The sequence below is a fragment of the Aythya ferina genome (assembly GCF_964211825.1).
Source record: "Aythya ferina genome assembly, chromosome: 17".
NCBI classification, from domain to species: Eukaryota; Metazoa; Chordata; class Aves; order Anseriformes; family Anatidae; genus Aythya; species Aythya ferina.
In genome coordinates this window covers 2958238-2978185 of record NC_140316.1, presented here as the reverse complement: position 1 = coordinate 2978185, position 19948 = coordinate 2958238, and the positions used below count along the sequence as shown (strand labels likewise).

General features: G+C 39.7%; 1 protein-coding gene across 2 annotated transcripts in view; it reads left to right on the top strand.

Moving 5' to 3' along the window:
* Positions 1–217: 217 nt before the first annotated feature.
* The window catches only part of LOC311420608 (uncharacterized protein), a 363195-nt gene continuing 343464 nt past the window's right edge, over positions 218–19948 (top strand). Inside the window, exon 1 of one of the 2 annotated variants that reach the window (XR_014684416.1) lies at positions 218–307. The gene's annotated coding sequence lies outside the window, so the exon portion shown is untranslated. The remainder of the gene's footprint in view (positions 308–19948) is intronic. The other variant, XM_084491669.1, reaches the window with a different exon arrangement.

The following is a 19948-nucleotide window of genomic DNA, read 5'->3' as shown; positions in this document are numbered from 1 at the left end:
AATAATAATAAAATCTCAACAACAGCAAATAGTAATATCTTAAGAAAAAAAATTAAAAAAAATCCCAATATGACCAAAGAAGTCTGAAATTTTACTCAAATTAGTTAAAAAAAAAAAAAAAAAAAAAAAAAAAAGCTCATTATTCTTCTACCAGGCAGCTGCTGTGCTTGGTAATTAGGGAAAGAAATGAAAAGCCTTCAGTTCAGCTGTGTATGTTGTTTTTAATGCACCAGTGGAAGAGCAGGTATACCAGGGTCTATGAGAGATTTCTGCTTGATCTTTGAAGGGCAGAAGAATATTAAGTAAGGTAAAGTTGCTTCTAATAACACGTATGAACCTTGCACGCTTTCATACAAAAGTAGGAAAGCCTACTTTTCTCTTTAAATTGTCCAGTTTTGGGGTACTGTCATAAGCAAGTAAATCTGAAAACTAATCTACTCACTTTGCTCTCCTTCATCATGCAATGCACACATATGAACATCATACATGCTTGACATTATTGTGAATTTACTGAAAATAATATGTCCATCTCACTCAGTGGTCTGGAGGACTGCCTTTATAAGGCTCCTTTTAGGGGCTGAATAATACATAATCTCTTTTGCTGTGTACATAGATGCAGGTATCCACCTCCGCTAATCTGTGCTATTGAAAAACTACATAGGTACTTGCATATCTCAATGCAAAGGATGATATAATTAGTACTGGGGGTCAGAAGTCTAATGACCCCACTTGGTTGGGCCATCACTTTGCTACTCGCAATCTTGCAGCACAGTATGGTGGCTTCTGCAGGTACATAAGCAGCTGGATGAGACTGGCTTTATAGGATCTCTCAAGGAATACTTGTGGCTTTGCACGGTTTCAGCAGAGATTGTTTTGCAGTGCATCTGTAGCTTTGCTTATTGGGAATGTTAACCAAACTATCTGGGACTTTCAGCCCATTGATGGCATCCTTTTCCCCTCTCTCCTATGCTTTCAGTTAATACCTAAACAACGAGTTCATGTGTGCTTTATGAGATTTCCCCACCCCCAGTAACAGTTCGGAATCCTGTTTCTGATCCACTAGCTAGAACAGAATAGAAAATATGCCATTGATTTTCCATAATTATATTACTTTAATTGCTTGTGGAGGAACAGAGGCCAAAGTAAGCAAGCTCTGTCCTAGAGACCTGAGAAGACCCAAGAAGAGAACTATCAGGGAAGCTGGGAAACACAGGGAGAAAAGGGAGAGACTGCTGGGACAATTTTAGCATTGATCAGTTCAAACTCCCTAAAGAACTTACATTACATTTGTCTTTTGTTTTCCAATAACAGTGTGCTAGGACCACTCCTTATTATGCAGCTATTATTATGCAGTGCAAGTATATATAAAAAAAATAATACAGTGCATCTAATAGAATACATATATATATATATTTTGTCACTGATATGCATTATTTCCCTTTCTTCCATTCCCTAGCCCTTGTGGATGTAATTAGCAATTAGACTTCATAAACTGAGAGGAGGCTGAGGAATATGCCATTTCTCTGATTTTGGCAGAGAAAGGTTCTAATCATTTGAGTAACTGAGGAAGTAGTTAGGAGGGATGGCCAGGTTTTGTAGAGAAGGTGAGAAGTCATCCACAGACTTGCTGTGAATGTTAATGATTGTTAAAAGAGAGGATCAGCTACACCTGTTCACAGCAATGTAAGGACTGCTGCTAGTCAAAGACTTTCCATTGGTCTTCTGCTTGTCATACTGTTGGGGTGCTATCTATGGTCGATTCAGAGAGTTGGCTTTTAGATAAGTGGTTCTGTTCAAGCCTTTAGTTTATTGATGTTGTTATTTATATACTATTGACTCTTTGGCATAGGTAGCTGACTTCTGAACTGTATATATTTTTTTAGAGGAGCATCTATGCTACCTGGATATCACTGATTGTGCAGATTACTAGATAAGTTAAGCAATCAAAGTTAATAAGCACTGCTTGTATTATGCAAGGTTGTTTGGCCAAATTAGTATCAGCGCTGACCTACCTGGGCTGTGTAAAGCAGAGGAGGAGCCTTAGCTCCATGAAAGTGCTTGTAGGTCCTTGATACACAAGTGTACTCTGATGACTTTTAAGTATTTCCCACAATTGTTATGGCTGTCTTCATTAATGATGTGGTATCTGTCCTTTCTTCTGGATCCCTAAAAAGGAAGCCCTTCCAAGCCTGAGTTTTACATTGTTTATAACCTCTTCTTTTTCAGTGAATACCAGAGAATGAAACACAAAATTTGAGCCAGAAGGCTGGAAGCAGATGATTATTTAGAACTACTGGCAGCTGGATAGTAAAAAATACGTTCGTGCTAGCCAGAATAGAATCTCCTTAAAAATTCTGAGTCCTACTTTCATTCTACACTTGTGTAAAGAAATTTTCACAGTGATACAATTAAGTTTTCAGAGGACCAAGTCCAGCCCCCATTTACAAAAGTGCTGTAAATGGAAATTTCTTGAAAATTGCTGCATGTGGTTTGCAGTGTGCTTTGCTGCTTAGGCCAACAGCATCTATTAGGTTTGCATGATATTTGTTAGAGATGCCTGATAAAGGCTTGTTTGGTCAGTGTTCCATGCCTGTAAGAGGATGAGTTGAAGGAGAATAGTTAGCAAATCTTAACCATTGAAATGTTTGAGTAATGCGAAACAATTAACTGGGAGTCTGTTTGTGTCTGCATCAACCAGGCACCAACCTCCTTGAAATGAGTATGAGATTCTCCGAGCTTGTGGGAGTCCTCTGGGAAGTGGCTGTTAATGCGTATTGTATTCCTTACTAGCCATGGATTTTGTTTGTCATGACCCTTTATTTGTGCCTCTTTTCCAGTCACCCAGTCAGCCAAATTATGATCGTGTTGAACTCTGTTATAAGCCCTATAAAACTAGAGGGCTAGTAGAAATTAGCATAATTTTTATGCAGTGGATCAAGAAAATATTTTGTTATTTGAAGTATCAGTTGAGTTGCAGAACGTCTGTTAAAGAAATGCCTTTGAGATAGTGTAATCTGTTTCTTTGTATACATTATACATTCATATAACTTGACATTTCTTATGTATGAATAGCCTGAAAATATGCTGATCGTAGCAGCAGCATGCTTATCTGCAGCAAAATATTATTCTGTGCCTGTGGGTTACATATTAAATGACTTAAATTAGAGGAGATAGATTATTCAAGAAACTCATGCAGATTAACACCATAACATGGATGATACTGTATTTATGTGGTGCACTATTACTGTAACCCTCTTTCATAACTGTAGTCTTTCTCTGCTGCTACTGTACCACCTCTAGCCTGATTATTAATTAGCAATTCTCCTATAGGGGCAGAAGTTGGTGATAATTCATTCCAGTATTTCAGAGCAATCTGAAGCTATCTGAATTATATATAGTACAAATCAAATCCTGATTTCATTAAAGCTGATGGCAAAAATCCCCTTGACTTAAGAGGGACCTGAATTCTGATTCCAAAGAGGAAATTGTCCAAAGTGCATGGGCTATAAATACGCAAAGCACATAAGGAAGACTCAAATGGCATAGGATTACAAATAAAATACCTCTTTAATATGTCAGAAATTACTTGAGTAATATACTTTCTCAACATCAGATGATAATCTCTTTCAGAAGTGATTTTTTCTTTCTACTGTATATTAGGTTAGATAACCTTGGTGTGATGACAATCCAATCACAGTTCCTTCCAAGTAAATAGCTTGAAAATACAAACTATATTTAATCTCATTAAGTGTGACCACATCAGGAAGAAAAAAAAATAGCATCCGATGTAATGAAGCTGTCGGTGATATCATATGGAGGATGAATATTGTGGGTCAATACAAGTTGTTCTGCTTGGCAGCATTCAGGAAAAAAGTATGTTAAAACCTGGCAGCAAAATCTTAACATATAGACAGAAATGAATTGTATTTTAAAACTATTAACTTCCGTGCATTATAGTAACTTGATTTAGCTGGAACAGATTTGCACCAAGCCTATTACTAGTTGCAGAGGGGAAAATTATTGAACAGGCACATAGAGTGACACATTAATGCAAATATAAACAAAACTGAAATATCATTAAGGCACTTAAACTGCACAGATCCTCCAGAATCAATGGAAGACACACTCTACTTTTAAGCACCTGTATTATGTGCCTGAGAATTTGTTGGCTGAGCTGTTTGCATCTGGATACAGCATTCAAATGAAAAAGACCTAAAAAAGTGGCATCAAACATCACATCAGTTTGCAACATTAACTGCTGTAGCTTTCTTTCTTTGAAGTCTTCCCCTCTTGTTACCCTTTTGACTTTGTAGCTTGCCCTTGTGCAAAGTACAGTGTGATATTCAAAAATGTGAGGAAGGATGTCATATTTGAGTACACCAGAAACAAATTTCTCTGACACCAAAAAACAACCCCACTTGAATAACATCCTAGGAAATATAGTTGGAATTGGTGAATAAGTGAACAGCAAAAGCAAGGCAAGATCAACAAAAGAATACTATAATTCCTATAGCTGGAATCCTTTTTTTTTTTTTTTTTTTTTTTTTTTTCCCAAAGCCTGTTTTTCTTGAATCTTGTATATATGAAAGAGGTCAGTTGGATTTATCCTTTTGTCTGCTGTCAATTTATACTCCTCCTCGCTAGCCTGTTTTTGCTAAACAGCAAAGTGCTCATGTTGGTATGTTGCAACTGTGTTAACTTACCTTCTGCTTCCTACTACACGAGAAACTTTAAAAGCCACTGTTCAAAAAGTCAAGAGCAGGTGAGTTGATTGATGTCGTGGAGTGCCTTTTGTAATAAGAGCCACAGAATCAGGAACGTCTGTCCCCTCACTGTATGTTTCTAGATGACAAATTGCAGGTCTGTAGTAATATTTTGCCCTTTAGTATGATGTGCAAACAAAAGGCTATTTTACAAGTGTTTTGTTTGAGCTCAGATAAAAGTGTTAGTAAATAGTCCTCTATTTGCAGGAGTGATTAATGCTTTCAGATTTGGAGCAGCATTTGTGCTATAATCACTATGGTTTGGTTTTGATGACTAAGCCTTTGTGACCTACACTAGGGTAATGTTTCTTTAAAAAATAAAAATTAATGGGCATGTAAAAACATTCCAGAAAGTACAGAAGCTGGAGATCACTGTAACTGGGCTTGGCTTGACATTCTAATATTCAATAATGCTTCTGAGGAGAAGGGTCAACCTGCAAGTAGCTAGGGAGCTTTGAGGCTTTTGGGATGTAGCTGGTAGAAAGGTGTAGGCTTGAGGGCCACGCTGGCTTGCTGGTATAAGCACAGCTAAGGACAAACTTGTGTGCTGCAATGCAGTGTTGACAGATATTACTAAAGTAACTGTAGGCAGGCTGGTGTGGTATAATGCTGTATAGCTTGGATCTCAAAAACAGGGGAAGCAAACATGCTGTGCCCAAGTAACCCTGGTTGAATTAATTCAAAAGCAGTAGAGGTGTACCACTACCAGCTCCAAAGCTGGTTTATCCAGCAAGGCTGAGGAGTTGGCACCACGCTGCATTATTTCTGGCAGAATAAATCACCCTCATGGTAACCAAGGTGAGGGTGCTCCTGTCTGGTAAGACCTTTAGCTTTATCTACAGATAATTCACCTTGGTTTAACCACTTCTTTGCTGAAAGTGATTGTAACTGAATTCATGCAATCACATGTGGACAAACTTCAGTTGTTACAGTATGGCTCTGCAGCCAGAGAGCTTGTGTTGTGCTGGGACTGTGTTGATACCTACAAAGCTTGCAAATGGGGTAGGACAGACATAAATATCACCCTCCTGTGTCACTGGTTGAGTGAGTTAATCATTCATGGATTTTTGCTCTCACAGTGGTCTATGCTAGTCTTTCTTCTTAGAGATTCTCAAAGCACTTTCTGCACTTTAAGAATATAGAGGTGATGACTTTGCTACCAAACTGCTGTCACTTTTCAAGAGAAGCCTGACAGCTACTTAGCTGCTATAAACAGTGCTATAAAAGTGCCTTATAGCAGCTAGCACAGCTGCTTATATATGGAAGAAGTGTATAAATAAGTAGCAGGTAAATCTCTCAATTAGAAGTTAAAGATCATGCTAGAAGGAGGTTGTGTATCATGATAAACCACCAAGAGGGTGGTTGGGCACTGGGACAGGCTCCCCAGGGATGTGGTCATGGCACTGAGCCTGCCGGAGTACAAGAAGGGTTTGGACAATGCTCTCTGGATGTTCTATGATTTTAAATGCCACTGTATGAGCTACTGCATACATCTGTATAAACCTCTTTATGGAGTACTTGCCCTGATGGATCTACTATTGGTAAAAGTAAATTTAAATTCTTAACGAGCATCCCAAGTATCCTGTTCAATGGGGAATAGTATCATTAGCACAACATACAGAATAACCAGACTTGGGCATCTAGTAAATGTGCTGGCTATCATGAATGATCAGTTCTAGAAAGTGCTTCAGGAGTACTGTAGGAGTTTCCTATCTATCCAGGGGCATTGTTTAAATCTGCTTAGTGGAGAGGTCTGAGTGATTTCTTACCCTCAGTAGTAAGCTGTATGGTTTAGAGAAATAGTCTCTGATTTTTAGAGGGGAGTGTTCTTTTTCTTTCCCCTCTGTGGTTGTCAGTTTATATACCTCTTTTTAATGGACACACTTGTATCCAGGCAATTATCATTTTGTCATTGTGGTTGAATTGAAAGGATCATTGTACAAAAATGACAGCACTATGCATGCTTCGGTATTGCTGAACCTGAACAGTATGCTCTTCATCTCATAACCATATCTATCTGTAATCTTCCCTTCCTCCCTTGTCTCTAGAGCAACAGCAGCAGGGCAGCTGCCTGATTGCATGTGGAGTGCACACTGTAAGGCATCTCACTTGTATTCAAATTGTGAATCTTACAGAGTGAAGGGTTCCTTGGACTGAATGTGTGTTGCAGTCTTTTGCATAACTGGAGGCAACACTGCATTCATAGCTAACGGACTTTCACTAAATAGGATAACTTATCTACCCAAATATTTCTAGGTTGGTTCCTATTTTGAACTGAATTACTAGAGCTCCAACCTCACAAAGCGCTGATCAGACTGCAGTGAAACATGTAGCATACCTGGGCTTACCTAGCATACCTATAGCTTACCTGGTCTGGGCAATATAAAGCATAGAGCATTGCTGGAGAAATGAAATAGAGGTAACACGAACAGGCTGGAAACTTCTGAGACCAGACTGGTGTGGATCTTGGAGGAACTGAGCTTTTTTTCAAAATCTGAGTGACAAAGGAGTTTTAAATTTAGCAGAACAATTCTCACTTTTTAGGAGCTGTATGCTAGCCTTCCTGTTGTCAGGTTGGCTTTTATCAAGTACTTGGGATCCAACATCTACAAGGAATTTGTTGAAGTCAATCACTGTTACAAGTCAGTTCCCAAAGGTATGAGGTATGTGTAAATTAGTTCTTTGCTGTGTTTCCTCCTAATTCTTTTGAGTTGGAGAAATGAAAGAATTCTAAGGAATTACATATATTTTCATGGTCTTCAAGAAGTTTAGAGAAATCCCTTCTCTTCCAGTTAAGAGTAATCCCCTCAAATGAGGAACATAATCATTGGAACAGTGGCCCCTAAACCATGCGTTGTGGAACAAAGATTGGAAATAAGCTGTTTTGAAGATGTGAAAAAAGTGGGCTAGATGTTCCTGAGAGAGCCTGTATTAAACTAGAGCAAGGACTCTGAACTGCACTTTTGCCTGCATGGAGAATGTACAGATTGCCATACAGTATTCTTTCTGTCCATGCATCCCATTGATATATTGGCCTTATAGCCCATACATAAATAAGGTTGTTGGAATTATGTTGTTTAGACCTCTAGATCAATATATGGTTTATTATTGGGTGGTAGGGAAGGATGGCTTAAAAAATAAATAAATATAACAGCTCAGTATGGAATAGCCTGCGTCAAGAAGTATGCATCCCTTCAGCCCCTATCAGTTACATTTGTTTCATCTTTGTTTCATCTCTGCTGAGACACATGAACCAACTCTCCTTCAAATTTCCTTTGAGGAGGAGGTGAGTTTAATTTGGTTATCTTTTATAATGCACGATGTTGTCTGAGCAAGTATTTAGTTACAAGAACATCCAGAGCAGCATTTTACAATCCTGTTAAGCTCTTCCTGTGTTCTTTTCTTTGACCTTTCTAATTAACAGAGTTCCTTAGAACATGTGGGAAAGGACTGTTTTAAAGAGTGGGGTGGGGGAAGCAGTGTGTAGTAGAGAAAAATATGTTCTTGCAAGATTTGTTTTAAAATGAAATCTTCAAACAAGCTCCCCTGACACTTGCAAAAATGTATAAGCAGGTATGCTAAATTTCCCAAAGCTGTTGGGATTCCTGCTCTGTTATATTTGTGAATAATATTATCATCATGTTTTAGTGATGTAGGTGAAGAGCCCCACTCTTTATTTGCATGACTCTCCCCCCAATACACCAGGTACCTTTGTTTTAGCTGCTTTTGGAGAAAAAGTCTGAATCAAGCATATGATCTATCTGTAAGACCACCAAGACTCAGTCCTTGTCCCCTGATGGGTACAGCCTTCACTCCTTGCATGGGAAAGACATGAAAGGGCATCAAGGGAAAACACCCCCCTATGCTTCTGTTGTGTCCCCAGCAGTTGCCAGAGCTGGGAAGGGACCCGGATTTCCTAATGCCAAGTGCAGTGTTCTCCCCACTATGCTACATTCTGCATAGGACATGATGTGAACTAGCTTTTGGTTTACTTTTCACAGATGTTAACTCTGCAATCCACTTAGTGGATGGAACACGCTTGCTGAATTTGTGTATTTGCTTATTTCAGTCTTCTGTAGATATGCTTGTGTAATGAAACTCAATGAAATTTTAATGGTTTAAAAACCAAACAAACACTAAAACACAAAAACCAACCCTTTCAGATCATTATCTCATTGCAGGCAGGTCATGCCAGATAGATTCTGAGCCAGCAACAAAACATCTAACCAGGAGAAGTCATTCTTCAAACACGAATCCCAGAATGAGCAGTTGTATTATATAAGATCTATGAATTATTCATCATCTCTGCTTTAACATTCATCCTGTCACTGAGGCTAAAGCCAGCCGTATATTTACTGGTAAAAATAACAATTTATGTTATAGTGGATAATAATGCAAATTGTTGTTTTATCCTTAACTGACAATATCATTACCCTGATGACTTTACATACAGATAGGAGATTGTATCAGTTCATACTTTGTAGTCTTCTGAGACAAGTAATAATTCTTCTAAAGTTGTTTTATATATGCATGTGTGTGTTTTTTATATGCATCTACAATCATATAGAGATGAAGTTCTACCTTTGGATTTTTAATAATACTGGAGAGGCAAAACAAAAGGACTGCAAATAACAATGTACTCAAAGAGTTAGTGTTGCATTATACTTCTGGCCATATTCTGAGCAATCCTTTATGTCTGATTCTCTTTCTTTCTCCATTCATTTTTCAGTGCAACTTTTCCTTATGCAGTGCACACTGCATTCAGTATCTCTTTTTTTTTTTTTTTTTTTTTTTCAGCTGCAAATGTTACAAATTTTATTTGACTTTTTCCCTTGTTTTTGCATAGCAGTTGAATACATTGACTCCCGATCATAATAACCTACAGTGGCCAGCTCTGCCTGGAATACTGAATGTATAAGTCAATATCATTGACCGGTAGTATTAATTATTTCAGGAAAGTTTCTTAGCCCAGTGTTGCAGCTTTCATTCAATTATGTTTAGTTCCCGGTAGTTCTGGAGGACAGCACTAATGTGGGTTATGTAACATAAAGGATACGCGCACACACACATATACAAATGTATATATATAATTACTTTTAAAGTAATTAGTGCTTTCTTCCTGTACTACAAAGGGCCAAATCCTTGCCCATTATGCTGGCTACAGAAGAAAGCTGGCATGAAAGAAGGTACATGGCATTTCAGTTTGCATTACAGTTGCATTGCAGCAGTCTGAATGTTTTTAATATTGACTTGAATGAAGTTTTTCCAGTTTGGGACTATTTCCATCATTTGAGGGACCAGAGGACAGTGACATCAACTCTTTGCAGTTTGCCCATCTGGCCTGTGCAGCCCATATCCTTGTCCTCAGCATTTTCAGAAGACTTGTAAAAGCCCTTGAAATAGAGTTCCAAAAACAGAACTAAAGAGCACACCCTAACTAGACCTGGGTGGAGGTAAGGAAAAAAGTGTGATGTTGATAAAGAAGCAATATATTGCATTTTAAAGCCAGGTCTTGTTTATCCAAGATCCCTAAACAGACGTGGTATAACCTAAAAAAGAAAATGATGGTCAAATATGGTTGACCAGAGTGTCCACTTCGTATTGTGCTGGTCAATAATGATAGCAAGGGAGAGTGTGGTGGTCATTCACTACACTTTTTCCTTGCAATCAAAGCAAAATTCTGCTTTTGGGGCATACTCCTAAATCTTGTTTTCTTTGACTTTGTGTGGAACAATTTGTATGCAGGGAGCGCTGCAAAACAGAAAAACAGCACTCCAATACAAACCTGGTGTGAACTATTGTCTGCCTAGTCACAGTCCGGCTGGGGTCTGGACATGCATGCCAAAACAGCTTGCACAGACATTTTTTTTCCTGGCATAATTAAAGTTCTAAACAGAATCTGGTCTGCTCTTATTGGTCTTCAGTCATCAGAGATACAGATATCGCTGTTTATGTGCTGTCAGAAGCAGATGTTTTTCCTTGTGCACAATGGGGACACTTTCCTGTGGAGAGATAGAAATGTTTCTAAGGAGAGCTCCTTGTCATGGGGGCAGGAAGAGTTGCATTTGTTGGTCCATGCAGTTTATCTTGATCTATCTTGTATGTTTTAAGTGGTGGAAAGTAATTTTTAATCACTGTGGGTAGGAGAAAATAAATATATTCCCCTTTATCACAGGTGCAAGCTGCTTTAATCAGTGGAGAGCTTTTTCTGTAAAGTAAAATCCAGTATGTCCAGCCTTTATTTTTTGATGCACCAGCTTGCTTACATGGACAGACCATTTTTGTTGAATGTTTTTCCAGGTCTAGACATGAGACTGGAGAGTAGCCTGGCTATATCTAGCAGGTGTATTAGATGCTGATGCATATAGGACCTATAGGTCTGTGGTGGAGCGCATCAGCTCCTCCTTGGAGCTTTCCCCATCTGCCCATCTTAATGAAAACAACCCTGTTTCCCCTTACTTAGTCCTCCATAGTTGCCATACCGGTCTATTGAGTGAATGTGAACTAGTAACGTCCATAAAGAGCAGGCTAAAAGTTTGAGGATGGGAAGAGGAGCAGGCATGTAGAGGAAGCCCTCCAGAGATTTGATAATTGCTAGAACCCAAAGGGATGACCCTGTAATGATCTGTGTCACACTAGCCGGGTTTGGGTCCAGTACAAGCAGTGTCCTTGCAGCCACAGCCCTGAGGAACTGACCCTGCTGGACTCTTGGATGGGATATCCCCAGTGCCTACGCAGACTGTCTGAATCCATGCTTACAATTTCAGAAAAGAGCTAGAAAATGGTGAAGATTAGTCTTTTTCATGTCTGCATGAAACCTAAAATTTAACATGAATGGACTTTGATGTATAAAGCAGTAAGAACACCATTACATAAAAATTCAGCTTCTCTCTGCTGTAGTTCATTTTGAAGTGCTTGTTGCTGGTGCTTGCATACTGTGTGTGTGCACTAAAGCACTGTTTAATAACAACTGATTAGGTTGCTTTCATTCTATCCACAATTTCTTGTACTTTTCTTTCTTTTTGGATCCTGCACCAGTGTGTCAAGCCTAATGTCAGTATGGGAAAACTTCTTCAGAGAAGTTGCAGATGTATTATTGTTATGTATTTGGCCCTATAATAAAAGTATATATACTTCAGATCAAAACTGTGTCATGAAAGGCAATTGCAGAGGCTGTTCCTATCCCAGAGAACTTACTGTCATGGCAGAGGCTAGAAGCAGGGGAATTAATGATGGGACATTGGGTTTAGTGCCATGCTATAATTTGTTGTCGTGTTCCTGGGCCAAGTCTGTAGCTGTTAAAGTGAGATATCTTCAGTGGTTTCAACGAAGTGTGTGTTTGGGGGAAAAAAATCTGCAAATTTTTAACATTGTTATTCTGTGTTATTGCTCATTATGGTAGAAATAGAGCTCTTGATAATTAAAATAGGTACTAGCAATTAAATTAACGCCTTAAAATACCCAGCTTTGTGTCATCTTCAATAATGGCTATTTCTGCAGGGGCACTTTTTTGTGTGTATATGTTTTTCTAAGATGATTGACAAGATTTCCATTGTTTGAGCACTAAGTTCTTCGAGGACCTGACCAGAATCTTTGCCTTCTAATGAAATAGGTAGTAGCAGAAAGGAAGGAAAGAGAAAAGAGTTAGGAAGCTGAAAAACATGGAAAATAAAACTAAGAGGATCATGTTCTCAGATTACTGGATAATCAGCTAACTTCAGTTTCTATTAAGGATCATCAGATCTATGAATCAAGAACGTATATATATTATATATAAAAACATATTTCATGATCTCAGTACTTCAATAAAATAGCCATTCTCTACTGTATTTATCTCAACTGCTATGGTGAGATATAATGCAACAGAACATAGGATAACGTGTGTACCGGTATATTTAGAAGTGTTATAGTAATGATATTTCAGATTAGAGTCCAAATGGGTATCTGCTACTGAGGCATACTTCAGTTATTCAAGTCAAAATGTGTGCTGGTGCTCACTGCAGAAGAAAGTATGTATTCCAGCAGATCTTGGTGTCCACCTCTCAGTTGTTTCAGAAGCTGCCATCAAAATCTGTTCTTGTAAAATGAGATTTCTCTCATCTCTTCAACAAAAAAAGTAAGCATAGAGTTAGAATATAGAATACAGTTTCACTTGAAAGATGACTTCAAATAAACCATCTATAACTGCATCTTTTTCTCACTGCCTGCCTTACAATGTTCTCCTTACGATGGGGGAGTCGCTGTGGGTTACCTGCTCCGTGTGTCTAACGGCAGCAGACTGTTCACTAAGTAAATTCTGCTCTGTGATCTCCTTGAATTTCTCACTAACTGTTGGGGTAAAAGTAGTGTGATGGATTTCATTTATTTATTTATTTCAAGAATCCCACCAACATTAGGCAACAAAACTGCTATTCAAGCCAGGCTATTGTCTGAGTTTGACTGTCACATAGCTTACAGGTCAGAAGGCATTTTGCCACATTTAAACTGAATTTGTGAAGGAAATCAAATGGAAATCTAGGAGCATGGATTTTTTTCAGTGTGACTTTCTAGCCTACACTATCGTTGTAAGATGGGGTGAGATTACTTATTACTGGACCTTTTCTTGATGGGCCACATGATCTGCATTACAGGGTTTGTGCCAGAGTTTTTGTGAACCAAACTGGATTGCTGAGTATAGGGAACTCAGGTTCTCATCTGCATTTGACTTTTTTGGTTTGTGTTGTTTCTCCTTCCCACTCCATTTGCAAAGTGTGTTTATCCTATAAAACACTGTCTTGTGCCTTCCAGTTGACTGTCATGTGGAACTGAATCTTAGTTAACTTCTTCCTATTGCTCCAGAACAGAGCCAGCTGCTCTGGCATCCGTCATGAACAACTTGGTAATTAGAAAGCTTCTCTAGGAGAGGCAGTTACAGTGGGTTTCTGTTATCTGTGAACCCCATTTTAAGTGCTTTTTGTTTTGCTTCTAAATCCAATCACAAGAAGGCGTAGAGTAGAGGAGATCATGATAATACCTGCAGCTATAACCTCTTGGGACTGGTGGTATTTCTTTGTTTGGAGACCTGTCCTGAGAGATGAATGGCCTGGCTGGTATCTCTGCTCTACTGTTCAAAGCAGGTTTCAGCTTCAGCACTAAATGCCATTTATTTCATGAAGAAAAGGACCAAGTTTTTTTTTTTTTTTTTTTTTTTTTTTTTTTTTTTTTACTAGATTTATCTGACAGACAGCCCTCTCTTGACTTGGACATTTCAGATGAATTCACCGACAGGCATTTTGCAGAGCTGTACAGCTGAAAGCGTCTGTCACCTGAGGAAATTGTTGGAAAGGAAAACCCATTCTTCTGAAGTATCTTCGCTTTTCATAAACCAAGGCTTTCTGACTTTTTTCTTATGCCTTCACTTGCCCAAGTTTTCCTTTGTTGTGCTTGCACTTGCATTTCTATCATCAATAGCATGACTTTCATCAACTTCAGCAAATGGGAATACTGGCTCTACAAAATGCCTCTACTTGTGGGGTGCATTCACTCACAGTAATCAGTCTGTGTGGAAGAAACAGCTGAAGCAAGCAGTGGACTTGATCCTCTTAATCCCAGTCCTATGGTGTTGGAGACAGGCAGAGCTGTAAGGCACACCAGCCTTGGATCTTGTTTAATTTGCAGGTTCTAGGTGGGGATTGTCAAGTAGAGACCTGCCCTCATTGCAGCTCAGCAGCAGCAGTCAGCATGGCACTGTTTGTGGCTGGCACCTCCTTGGCTGTTCTGTAGGTTCCACTTTCTGTACAGTAGCTAGAGATTTGTGAGGCTACCTATACATGAGTGTGTGAATTTACTGCCATGGTGCCATTAACATTTATTTTTTGGATGCATCTTTCCTTAATTTTCTGTGCCTAAAGCACTTGCATCACCATATCTAAGCATAATTTTTATGGTAAAAGCAGCCAAATCTTACTGTGATTACAGTTATATTTTCTTTATAAGTCTATTTAGTATGACTTAAATACCTCTAGACTGAGGAAAATGGTACATCTTTCACTGCCTGCTTTGTAAACACTAGAGCAGCCTTGGTAAAAGTTCCCTGTAGTCCCTACGCAGGGAAAAGCACAGCACCATTTGTGTCACCTTGTTATTCCCCTACAGTCTCACTAGTTTAGTGCTGATGAAAGGAGCAGCACAGAGGCCACAGCTGCAGTTCCCTGCAGGCAGGGTCCCCAAGAAGGGGCTGGCAGGTGTGGGGGATTTTCTGGCTGTCATACAGAGGGCAAGGGTGTGTTGTAGTGCTGACTGCCTCAAGGTCAAGGCAGACTGGAGGGAAGGGGATATGGGTGAGTGCCAGTTCCTCACGCAAGGGCTGAACCCAGGAAATTTGGAAATAGAAATTCTAATAGAAATGGCACTGCTTTCTGTTTATTTGAAAGCTTTGCTGTGCTTGGAAGCTGATTTCCCAACAGCAGTTTCTTTTGCCTCCTCTGAGCTATGGTATATTTGGTTAGCTTTTGGAAAAGGCTGGGATGAGTCCGTTTTATTCTTGGAAAGATCTTTGTGCTAGTGTCCTGTCATCTGAGCACCAGAGCATCCTTTGGAAAGCATGCTGGCACTTCAGGCAGCAAGGACTGTTCTGCTTCCAAGTGCCTCTTCTGGCAGCAATAGAAGAGGGAGGTGTTGGGCTGGCAGCACAGCACAGCCCTGTGGTAAGCGATCATTGCAGGCATGTGCTCACTGCTGCGTGTCTTTGAGCTGATTTTACTCTTCTGCTTTCCGGCTTCATCTCACCAGATGAGAACACAGCTTCTCAAAGGAGAACGTGGATTTTAGCTGTGTGTGCTCGGTGCCCTCTCACAAGCGGCTGGTTCAAAGCTGCCTGTGCTGGCCAGGTTCTGTTGCTGCCTCTCAGAATGGGAGCATGAGAGGTTTCGCCTCCTTTCTCTCAGCAGAGGCTGTAATTTAGGTCTTGCTCCTTACTTAGCTGCCAGTTTTTATTAGGCTTAGAGGCATTCACTTAGAGACCTTTTTCTCTGCCAATTTTGTCTGAAACCAGCCAATGGGCTCAGAAATGAGGTGGAAGGAGCATTAACAGCACATGGAGAGGCAGATGGCACAGCTGTATACGTTTCATTTCCTGAGGGAAACCAGACACAGCTTTCCATCAAAACCTTGCAGTTTTGAAACATTTAATGGGAAGTCATTCGAAGTAAACTTCGAATAAATTGCAGAAACTTCAATGTAATGCCTTAGTCTTTGTGCATGGTTAAGTGGAGTATGAATAATACATATACTGAAAGTATCTATCTTAAGCAACTTATATTTTGCTGAATTTAGGATTGCCTCTCTGCTGGCATTCCTCTTCTGTGCAATGGGAATAGCCCAACCTCTTACCTCCTGTCAATACAGTAGATTTAACTTCACAAAAATCCTGTAAGAAATGCTCCTGAAAAGCTGACAAGGAAAAGGAATTTTGTTTGCAAACTAGAATTTACCTGTGGTGCAGGAAGAAGGGTCAAATGCTAGGCAATAAAACAAAAGATTACATGTCCATCAAACTGGAAGCTGCCAGTTCTGTGCACCGAATGAGGCCGGAGCCTACAGGGGGAGGAACAGTGTGTGTTCACTTAACTAAAGACACTGACGTAATGCATTCTTACAAGGTGGTTTAGCTGAGGTTGTATAAATAACACTAGTTCTAGCATTTCCTGATGCCTCAGTGCCCTCAATGCTTTTTTTTCCTAAACTTTAATGCTTTCAAGTGTCTTTGCATGCATGTCTGTATACCAGCTAATTTCTTCCTCCCTTACAGAATTACCTGTCTGCACAGCAAATATGGGGACATGATCTGGGTAACGCAGAAGGTCAGCAGAAATTATTCAATTTTAGTTAACATTTCCATTTCTCTCTTTTTTAGCCTCCATATTAATTCCTCTTCTGCATGAAGTTAACACATACTGTGATTTGAATTTTTTCAGTGATTCTCTGTGTAATATACAGTGATTTTTTTTCAGTGATTTTCTATGTTTTAGTCTTCCAGGAAGTGACTGTGGTGGTTTTACCATGCTAGGCAGCTAAACACCACAACCACTCTCTCACTCCCCTTCCTTAGATGAGGAGGGGAAGAAGTGAAGGAAAGAACAACTCATGGGTTGAGATAAGAATAATTAAAGGAAAAACAAATTATTAAGGAAAGATTATTATTAACTAAACAGATTCACAGAATTGTCTAGATTAGAAGAGACCTCAAGATCGAGTCCAACGTCTAACCTAACACTAGCAAGTCCTCCACTAAGCCATATCCCTAAGCTCTACATTATGTGGAAGTGCAGAGGAAAGAAATTACTCTAATTCCCACTAATGAGAGATGCTTGACCACATCCTTGCAGCAGGGCCTCAATGCATGTAACTGGTGTTCAGGAGGACCGACGTTTTCGCAATGAGAGCCCACCCCTCCCCTCTTCTTCTTTTTTCCATCTTTTACTGCTGAGTGTGACATCATATGGTGTGGAATATCTCTTTGGTTGGGTTAGGTCAGCTGCTCTGGTGATGTTTCTTTCTCACTTTTTTGCCCACCCCCCAGGAAGGTTAGAGAGAGTTCTGATGCTATGCCAGCACTGCTCAGCAGCAGACACAACACTGGTGTGATAACACTGCTGTTCTAGCTACAAGTGCAGAGCACAGCACTGTATGGGCTGCTGCAGGGAAAGTTAACATCCCAGCCAGACCCAGTACAGTGGCCTTTTCTACTGAACACCTAGCAGGATACAGTTATCCTATCACACCAAGAGCCCTGCCTTTAAAAAACAGCCTGACCTACATCAGGCAAAACCCTCTCAATCCAGGTGATCAACAGTAGAAAGAAAAATGGAATTAGTTTAGTCAGCCTGTGAAATATCTACCTGTCCATAAAGCAGTTCCAAAACTGTAATTGTTCCGGTGAAATTTTGGAAAACTCTTTGCAAGAGTGCCAGGATCACCACCAGTCTTCTTTATACCCAACACACAGGAAGGAGAAGCTGTGTGCAATTCATTTGCATGTCTTTGTTGGAAGTGATTGTACACTGCATTGAGGAGAAATATCTGAGAAACTGCATGCCACAGATACAGAGCTGCTCTGTATATGTTGTTTTAATTACACAGATCATGGCTTTTGGGAATGAATAACTCAGTATCCTACCCAGCTTCTTTTATGTCAGCAGTTTGCTCAAATCATGAGACAACTCCAAAATGCAGTGAAAGAAGCGTTCCCCTTACTGACTTTGACAAATGGCACGTCATCCTGAAAACTTACTCTACAATTCCTCAGTGTATCTGGAGTGCTACCAAATGTGTCTAGTCTTCCATGAGAGCTTAGATCTCCCTGGGGCTAGTAAGCATCATCAACTTTTTAAACCTGAGTTTTGGAGATCAGCTTGCCATGAAAGGAATGATAAATAATGTACAGGTCTGACACAGAAAGGAGTTCTTGTGCTCCTGCCCTCATTGGGTGCAGTTGACATGCAATGAGGGTATGTTGCAAATGCAGAATTTCGGTCTTGCAAATCAAATAACTCATCTGTGGCTGAGGCCTGGATGGATTGTGAAGCAGAAAATCCATGACAACATATGCTTGTAAAAACCTGTAACTGTTTTCTACAGAGATCAGACAGAGCATACTGGTTGAAACCTTTCAGATGAGATGATAGGTGGTACGAATCTAAGATGAGAAAAAAACTATTCTAAAGATTCAGTATAGCTGCTCTCTTCCATTACAAGGAATGCATCTGTCTCATGGGGACTGTTTATTTGGATTGTGCTGAAACAGGCCTTGGCTGTTGCTTTAGTTCTTCCTTTGTTCAAGTCCGTGTGCAAATGTCTCTATTCTGTTTTGAATGAATGCATGCACCAAGATGTCGGAGTGTTTCAAGCCATGGATATTTTAACATCATGTCATGCACAGTGCAATCCCCAGAGAAGTAAATGGCAACATAAAGAGACAAAACAGTAGGAAATTAGGTACTTTAGACAAGATCTTCAAGCGTGACTGCAGACTCTTTGGTGCTCAAATGCAGATACTTTAAAGGCATAGGCCATCTAATCTCTAAAAATTGTCTTTCTGTGCTGTTGCTAAGCTGGTATCTAGAACTGAACAGACACCCTGGAAGTCACTGTGCTCTGCTGTTTTCTAGCAAAAGCTTTTATCTTAAAAAAAAGAGAATAGAAATGATATGAAGTTAATCTAAAAAGCAGAATATTGTGAAGGCTGAAAAAAGTTTGGGGTTTTCCAAAATTCATCATTGTCTACACATCTGAAAATGACTACTGTTTTGCCCTTGAAACAATAGGTTAAGTTATTAACTAAAGCTTTTATTAATGGGGGAAAGAGGGGGTGTAGACACCTTAAGAGCCTTCTGTTCTCATTACTGAAAGAGCATCTCCTTTGTTTTTGTAATCTTTGTAAGAGTAAAAGGTGCAGCTCCTAGATAAGAAACAGTATCTAGTTAAAGATGCCATCACTTCTGTCTTTCCAGGGCATTATTTCAAATGAAGCGACAGTGTCTGTAAGCTCTTTGTGAAGAAAGGTCAGGTCATCAGCCAACTTGCTTGTCCTATACCAGGCACATGAATCATGAGCACGTTGCTGCTGTCTCATAAGTGCCTCAAACACTTTGCCACTTTTGTTTCTAAAATAGATGGCCATTTCTGTTGCCAATTAGAAGCCCATGTAGGTCCCCCAAACTGGTGATCCCTCTTCACATTAGGCTGTAGGTACAACAGCTGTTTTTTCCTCTCTGGTGATTCTCTGTCTATCTGTGCTTCTTAAGTGCACAAAAGAAATACATGGAAAAAAATTATCCTTCAGAGACCTGGGATGTGTTATGACCGGTGTTTTGATTAAACTTCTGCTTCCTCAAAAGTCAGGCTCCTGGAAGTATGGCAAACCAACTACAACAGCAGTTTGCACAGCCGTGTGTAAACATGAAGGCTATGGGCTCTGGGACAATATGTGTTGTGTGCCAATTTTTTTTCAGCCCTAGGTGCATCATGCTATGTGCCTTGTGAGCTGGTTCTGTTGATAAACTGGCTGATACTCACCACTAAGACTTCTTAAGTTGGAGTCTGGATTAATCAGCGCTTCTGTGAGAGTAAGACTGACATAAAATAAAGGCTGTTTATTTCGCAATGAAGCATGCTTTCCAGAATGGTGTGTTTAAGTTCCCTGTGAA